Genomic DNA, 9,347 nt, shown 5'->3' on the forward strand with positions numbered 1-9,347 from the left:
TATAAATTAAATAAAATTGAAATTGAAATTTTAAATTTTAAATTTTTGTTTTAGATTTAATATATTTAATTATTAATATATTATAATTTAAATATACATCTAAAAATCAAATTATTCAAAATTCAAAATTTTGATTTTAAAATTATAAAATAAACCTTAAACTATCAAATTATTAACTAAACCCGTACAAAACACTCAAAGAAGAACTCAGAGACGCACATCGAGAAGTCATCCCCCGCCGTCGTTCATCCGCACCACCTCCCTCTTCCGCGCTCATCCTCAACGCTGCCTTTCTCCTTCTCGGCACATTCTCCTTTGTCAACACTCATCTTCGTCGCCGCCTTCCTCCTCCTCGTCACCGTTCGTTCGCATCAACGTTCCCGTTCGTCCACGCAAAAAACTTATTTAAGGTTTGGATGGGTCTCTGATAGGGATGTCAATGGGGCAGGGCGGGGGCGGGGGATGCCTCCCTGCTCCCCATCCCCGCCCTCAGATTTGTTCCCCATCCCCGCCCCATTCCCCGCCGTGGGGGAATATTGATCCCTATCCCCATTCTCCACGGGGCCCCATTTCCCGCGGGGACCCCATTCCCCATCTACATAATAATTCTAACTAATTATTAATTTTCATATGAATAGAGTTGCAAGTATCTATCTTATACAAAAACTGCAAGATTTTATACAAAAAGTCTAAATGATACGATGGTGACTTCTCTCGAAATAACGCAATAGGGGGACGCAACGACGAGTCAAAGGACAAAACAGTGGACGAGGTAAGAGACGTGGCAACAGAGAGGAGAATGGACACGACGGCAGAGTTATGAAAAAGAATGCCGCAAATAGAAATTACGACGCGATAAGGGTGATGGCACAGTGAGGTGTGACGATTCGGTGAGAAGGACGACGAGGGGGTGGCTGCAGAGAGGTTAGATGGAGTATGGACAGCCTTAGGGATCTTTGAATTGAAGAAGGGTTATGCAAATAAAGATTATGAGTTTTGGGTTTCTATATATGTGTGTGTGAGAAATGACTAAAAAACATATATGAGAAATAAACTATTAAGAAAAATTTAAGGAATTCATAAATTTCGGGGAATAGCGGGGACGGGGCGGGGATCCCCGCTCGGGTCCCCACGCCTGCTTCGGGGGAATTTTGTCCCCCATCCCCATCCCCGTGGGAAAAATTCCCCACAATCGGATCCCCATTCGGGGCAGTCCCCGCAGGGATCCCCACGTCTCGGGGAATTTTGCCATCCCTAGTCTCTGACACCATTATTTTTTTATTATTCTGTATAAATTTTGATTTTTTTGAAATAAAAAATCGAATAAAATGGCCTGAAGAGATTTTCATATATATTGCAATGTTAAATTATTTTTGCACGTGCAATTTCTGTATTTTGGAAGTGTTTTAAAAATATTTTTTGTATAACTTCCTAAATTTAGATGTGTTACAATTATTTTTTAATGTTTAAATTTAGATTTTAGATTTATGATTTTAGATGTGTTTTAAAAATATTTTCCGTATAACTTCATAATTTTAGATGTGTTGCAATCGTTTTTTAATGTTTAAATTTAAATTTTAGATTTATGATTTTAGATGTGTTTTAAAAATATTTTTTGTATAACTTACTAATTTTAGATGTGTTACAATTGAAAAAAAAACTACAATTAAAAATATTTTAGTTTGTGTATATAATTATATTCGACCATTCATAAAACAGATCCTGCATTTTATCAAAGGTACAATAAGTAAGGGATTAATTTTTTTCTAAATGCATTGATTTTAAAAATTTTTTTCTGTCGATACAAATTAAAATATTAAAGAAGAAAACCGTGTTCCAGAGAGAAAAGAAACATAAAAAAAGGAAATAATAACTAACTATGAAATATGTAGGAAGTTAGAGAAATTTTAGTTTTTAAAATTTAAATTAATTTTAATTATAAATTATAAATGTGTATTCTAAAAAATAGGAATATATTTTAATTAAAAATTAATTAAATAATATTAAAAACTGATCAAAAGCTGAATTTTGTTGTACAAGTAGCATTTTTTATAAGAAAAATGTAGTTATTGAAAGTTAGTAATAATTCATAAAAAATAAGGAATCATAATCGAAATATAACATCTAAAATCCGATTTATAGAGTTACAACCTAATTATAACAATTGGATCAATATATCTTAAAGAAGGTTTTGTCTATAGTGAGAAAAGTAGCAAGAAGATCTTAAAGGACCAAAAATATTCCATTCTAGTGACTCAGATTGGGACCGTATAAAGGGGGGTATGAATTTAAAAATTTGGCCCTCAACTTGTGCAAATAGCAAAATACACCAATTGGATTAAGCAAAGTACTGATCATTTTTTGTAAATTACATGATAATAAACAAGGCTAAGAATTTGATGGTCCCACAACGTTTGGACCATTAAATGGTCCCAAAATAAAATATATTTTTTAAGTTTTTTTAATAATTGTTAAATAGTTATTTTTTAATTTTAATTACAAATTAATCCCATATATTTTATTTAATCATAAAAATTATTTTTTATTTTATAAATTATTATTTTATCATTAATCTATTATATTTATTAACAATCAAAAACAAAAACAATAGATAATGCTCATGGATAGTTTACCAAATCTGAATGCGGTCTTTGCTATGATCACGCAGCAAGAACGGCAGTTTCTCAGTCCTGACTCTACCTCGGACATTAAGGTTTTGGCTAGCTCTGCTCATCCCTTGAACACTGTGTCGCCTTCACTAGGCAGAGGGAGAGGGAGAGGCAGAGGAGGTAGATTTCATCCTGGGAGAGGACAAGGTGGCAGAAGTAGGCTGCAGTGTACTTTTTGCAACAAGACTGGACATAGTGTTGATACCTGTTACAAGAAACACGGATTCTCCCCAAACTTTAGACAACGATATGAATACTCCAACTCTCAAAACACTGCCACACCAGTCCTCAATTGCATGTCAGCAAATGCAGGTACTGAGGGTATTAATGATGAGCTCGGTACCAGTCAAGGCCAATTGGGAGCGAGTGAAATCACAGGGGCTGGATTCACTCCAGATCAAAGGGAAGCCCTACTAGCTCTACTTAGCAAGCAAGAAGTCAAGCATATCCATAGTGTCAGCCAGATTATAACACAACCTCAACCATCAACTCATCAAGGTAGAATGGTTCATCTTTTGCATTTCAATTCTCACATACAGGCTCTAGATGTATGCATTCAAAAACATAAATCCTGGGTAATAGACACTGGTGCCACGGACCATGTCTCATATAACATCAAAGATTTCAAAGATTTTCGAAAAAATTGAACCAATAATTGTTAGATTACCCAATGGTGCCCACACCACCAGCTGCATCATGGGCACAATTGTGTTTTCTGGCACATTATTTCTCGCAAATGCATTATACATCCCTTCATTCAATTTTAAACTAATCTCAATCTCAAAACAGACATCATCATTACATTGCAAAATGAGTTTTACTGATGAAATGTGTGAGATACAAGATCGACACACTTTGAAGATGATTGGTGCAGCTAGAAATATTGATGGTCTATACATTTTGCACCACGAGATTCAAGGACCAACACATACACCACACATTACTGCACTCATCCCTCATACATCTCAGAAAAATTTGTGGCATGATAGACTAGGACATCCATCTAATAATAGGTTAGCAACACTGAAACAACAGTTTGAATTTGTAGATTGTTCAATAAGCAAGGAGCCATGTAATTCTTGTCATCTTGGCAAGCAAAAGTGGTTAGCATTTCCTCATAGTGTTTCTATCGCTGAAAATGTACTTGAGTTGATTCATTTGGATATTTGGGGCCCGATCTCCATTCCTTCTTTTTCTGATCACAAATATTTTTTGTCAGTTGTGGATGATAAATCCAGATTTACATGGATTTTTCTTATGAAAACCAAGGCTGAAATAGCTTAATTAGTGAAGAATTTTATTATTTTTGTCAAAACTCAGTTCAATACAATGGTAAAAATAATCAGATCTGATAATGGTGCTGAATTTTCAATGCCTTCATTTTATAACAATTTTGGAATTTTGCACCAACGATCTTGTGTTGAGACACCACAGCAGAATGGAATTGTTGAGCGAAAGCATCAACACATTCTAACTGTGGCTCGCACCATTATTATTCATTCTCACCTGCCCAAAATCTTTTGGAGCTATGGTGTTGAACATGCGGTCTATTTGATTAACAGGTTGCCCTCACCATTCTTGACCAACCGGACACCCTATCAGGTTTTATACAATGCTCCACCGAATCTACTTCATCTTCGGGTGTTTGGTTGTCTTGCTTATGCTAATACTATTATGCATAACAGAACCAAACTTGATCTAAGAGCAAGAAAATGTCTGCATCTTGGATTCAGGGAGGGTGTTAAGGGCTATCTGTTATTTGACTTACAAACCAAAGCATTCTTCACTTCTAGAGATGTTCAATTTTATGAAGATTTGTTTCCATACTTTGAGGTTGAGGCTCAAAATGAAAATGCTAAGACTCAATCTGAAAATACTAACACCAATTTTACAAATGAAAAATTTTCAGCTGACCAATTGTATATCACAAATCCAAACAATAATGCACATACACTCAATCAGGATCACATGATTCAGAATCATATTCAACATTCATCTCCTATGCATTCTAGTATTCATTTAAATAGTCTAGACAAAGATAGCATCTCACCTTCAATGCCCCATGATAGTCCCATGCATCATTTGAAAGCTTTTAACAATCCTGACCATACATCACACACAAATGTAGACACAAGTCCTAGATTAGATACACAGGTGCATGATTCACCTAGTCTCCCTACTCGTGTTATGCTGAGAAGATCCACAAGAATTTCAAAACCGCCAGCTTACTTGAAAGATTACAAATGTATGACAGCCATCAATGAAAATTCAATAACCATGCAAAACCTTCAAAGATATCCTATCTCAATTTTTTTATCCTATCATTCTATTTTTCCCATGCATCTTGCATACTCATTAGCTATTCAAAACATCGAGCCTAAACGCTATGAAGAGGCGATATCTCAAGCTTGCTGACAAGAAGCTATTAAGGCTGAGCTGACTGTTCTGGATGAAAATAAAACCTGGAAGTTGACCTCACTCCCACCTGGCAAGAAGGAAATAGGATGTAAGTGGGTATTCAAGGTCAAGTATCATCCGGATGGTAGTGTGGAACGTCATAAAGCTCGCCTCGTTGCAAAGAGATTCACGCAGGTTCCTGGAGTTGATTACAAGGATACCTTTAGCCCAGTTGTTAAATTGGGAACATTGCGAGTGGTTTTGGCTCTTGCTGCTATGAAAGGCTGGCACTTGAAACAAATTGATGTTAACACTGCATTTCTGTATGGTGACTTGGATGAAGAAGTATACACGAAGGTGCCAGAAGGACTTCATGCAAAGCCAGGGCAAGTGTGCAAACTTGAGAAGTCACTGTATGGATTAAAACAAGCTAGTAGACAATGAAATTCAAAACTCAAATCTATTCTTGTGGAGCTGGGTTTCAAGCAGTGCAAACCAGATTATAGTTTGTTCACAAAATCAACTCCAAAAGGATTTACAGCAGTCTTAGTTTACGTTGATGATTTGGTTTTAGCAGGTGATGATCTTAGTGAGATTGAGAATGTGAAGAAGATACTTGATGATAGATTTCGGATCAAAGATATTGAGGACCTCAAATATTTTCTTGGCTTAGAAGTGGCTAGGTCACAGAAAGAAATTGCTTTGTATCAACGAAAATATGTGCTGGATTTGCTTAAAGAAACAGGTTTTGAGGGATGCAAGCCTGCTCCAACACCAATGGATTATGGTGCAAAGCTTAGTAAGAGTGATGGGGAGCTGCTGTCTGATTTTACTCCATACCGAAGAATCATTGGGAAGTTGCTCTATCTTTCGAACACTAGGCTGGATATAAGTTTCGCTATAGGGAAGTTGAGTCAATTTTTGGATTGTCCTACCACAGAGCATTTGCGAGCTACTCATCAAATATTGAGGTACGTGAAAGGATCCCCAGCTGCTGGCCTTTTCTTCTCAGCCAAATCAGACTTGAATCTTACAGGCTTCTCAGACTCGGACTGGGCAGGGTGTCCTGACTCCAGGAGGTCGATCTCAGCCTATTGCTTTTACCTTGGATCATCTCTTGTTAGTTGGAAGAGCAAGAAGCAACTTACAGTCGCTGCTTCCTCCTCCGAAGCAGAATATAGGGCGTTGGCGCTTGCAACTAGGGAGGTCCAATGGTTGAGTTATGTTCTTCAGGAACTTGGCGCACCACTTCAGAAGGCACCGAACATTTACTGTGATAGCAAGTCTGCTGTGTATATAGCCACTAATCCAATCTTCCATGAGCGGACAAAGCATATCGAAGCGGATTGCCACATTGTCCGTGACAAACTACAAGAAGGCGTGATTACTCTGTTACCTATCTCTACACATGAGCAGGTTGCAGACATTTTGACTAAGCCACTAGCACCAGGTCCTTTCCATTACATCCATAGTAAGCTTGGGCTGCTGAACATCTTCGCGGTCAGCACTCCAAGCTTAAGGGAGGGTGTTACTTAACAAGAGAGTCTGCTGATAGTTAGTTAGAGAAAACTGATTAGAGTAGTTAGATATTTATGCTAATCAATAGTTAGCCAGCTGTGTATAAATATAGGTAGATCATTTATGTAAATGTGTGATTCATCATTTAATACAAGTTCACATTTTCACTCCTTCTTCTCTCTGGTTTTTCTATCCCCTGCATTCTTTTCCCGTTCTCATGCGCAACCTTCAACATTTGCTGATTGCTGCAACTGTGATTATCAATTAATGATGAACAAATAGTGGATATTAAATAGACAGATAAAAAATGAAAAAAATGGATATTAAGTAGATGGATATCCGAAAGAAAAACAATGAAATTTTTTATAATCAAAGAGATTGATACACGATTTCAATGGTGGAATTGAATTATTGGTGATGGATTATTCACCAATTTATAATGTTAATATTAAAGAAAAGATAAGATTAGAGTATCTAAATCAAAATAAAACCTTAAAAATTGAAGATAGAATTTTAAAGATAAGATAGATGAATAATAAGATAATAATTTATAAAAATGATAACAAAATTGAAATAGGCGTAGTACACACTTCAATCGATTGGGTAGCACAACAAATCGATTGAATTTGGCAAATTCATATTGTTTTGATGAATTCAATCGATTGGGTAATACAACCAATCAATAGACCTCAGGTTGTTTTGAAACATTCAATCAATTGGGTAGTATAAGCAATCGATTGAATTATTAAAAACCCACATTTTAGTCATCGTTCAATCGATTGATTTTTGCGAAAACCATGCTGCCTTGCAATTTTCAATCGATTGTTTTGTGATAACAACCTGTAGTCCAATCGATTGAGTTATAGAAAACCTGAAATTCAATCGATTGTTTTGATAATCCAATCGATTGATTTTCAAAGAAACACGATTTCACAGCCCTTGACGAACGTCACGGATCAAATATAATCTTTTAATCGATTGGAATAGCCAAAAAGTTTATTACGATCAATGGAAGATCTAATTCATTATTGTTTTTATTTTTTATTGTTAATAAACATAATAGATTAATGATAAAATAATAATTTATAAAATAAAAATTAGTTTTTATGATTAAATAAAATATATGGGGTTAATTTGTAATTAAAATTAGAAAAAGACTATTTAGCCATTATTAAAAAACCTTAAAAAATATGTTTTGTTCTGGGACCATTTAACGGTCCAAACGTTCTGGGACCATCGAATCTAGTGCTAACAAACAAGTTCTTCAACTTAAAAGACTTTACATGCCAGTATGAATCGGTTATATTATTTAATTAATTAATTATAACATGAAGCATAGTTATTAAAGTTGGGCTGGATTTTATACTGGTCCGATCCAATGTTTGAATCGTATAAAATAGAAAATCGGTGTGAATCGATCAAATTTGGAGTGAACCGATAAAAACTGATCAAATTCGATGAAGACCGATCTGACCAAACTACTTAGAATTTAAAATTTTTTCAAATTATTTAAGGTGGAGTTCAAATTCCTCTCCTCAATGAGAGAAATGTCACTCACAATCACCATTCATGCTCCTTGTTAATATATTTGCAAATTATAATACATATAGATATCTTTCATTAAATTATTTACTTTTATTTAATTTATTTTAATTTTAGTTATAAACTCACTCATTCTTATATTATTTTTCAATAAATACTTGTAGTATATAATAGTATAATAAATATAAACTAATTAATAAATTATTAAAATTTAAAAAATAATAGTTATTTTAATATAAAATATTTATGATAGAGTAAAATTAACAAAATATTTTTTGTTCCTATTTCATATTATTTTAAAATAGTTAGATATTTTTAAAATATTAGTAAAAATATGTATTTTAAATTTTTAACTATTTTTTATTTTTTATTTATATAAAATCGATTCAACCAATAATTTACCAGTTGATTCAATGATCCAATAATCTGACCGGTTTGATTACCAGTTCGATTCTGACAACTATGACATGAAATTACTACAAACAAGAGAAAAAAAAAACTATTACTCGAGGACTCATAAGGACAAAGACAATTCACCGATAAAAATGGAATTAAAGTCTACAATAGTGATGGGGAATTGGATCGGAGTTATTGTTGTACAGTCCTTTGAGAAACTTTCTGACGTGTTGTCTTTTTTTTTTTTGGAATTTAGAGAAGTCGACAAAAAAATCTTCTCTATCTCCATTATTGTCATCGAGAAGTTCAACGGTGAGAAAGGATTTCGGACAGTTCGGTTCACGGCAAAAACATATAAAATTGGAGCCATTACGACAGCGCCACAACAAGCGGTAACAACGAGAAAGATGAAAGTCCTGAAGGAAGGGATAGCGCCAGTGCTAGAGGAACTAAGCCGAGGCACTGGCATAGTAACTCTATGGCCGGTTCTAAGGGGATGTTCGGAGAAATCATGGAGGCTAAGAAAGCAATGCCTCTCGAAAAGCTTGCTGAGTAATGGACCATTGATCCCAAATGCACCAATTTGTTTATGAACATGATACTCTCTTCAATTTTTATTTTTCTATTTTGTTTTTGCATTTTGTAGTTGATCTTAATGTTATTTTTGTACTATTCCTTTCGAAAAATCTTTGATTTATGGTATGGAAACGTTAAATTTGGTAATGATATTTGATTATTGTGATGTTTTTTTTTTTATTTTTGACCGTCATTGATGACAGCATTCAAGGATATAAACTTATTGATTGGCCAGTACAAGTAATGATC

The sequence above is a fragment of the Arachis ipaensis genome, chromosome B08 (assembly GCF_000816755.2).
Source record: "Arachis ipaensis cultivar K30076 chromosome B08, Araip1.1, whole genome shotgun sequence".
Lineage (NCBI taxonomy): Eukaryota > Viridiplantae > Streptophyta > Magnoliopsida > Fabales > Fabaceae > Arachis > Arachis ipaensis.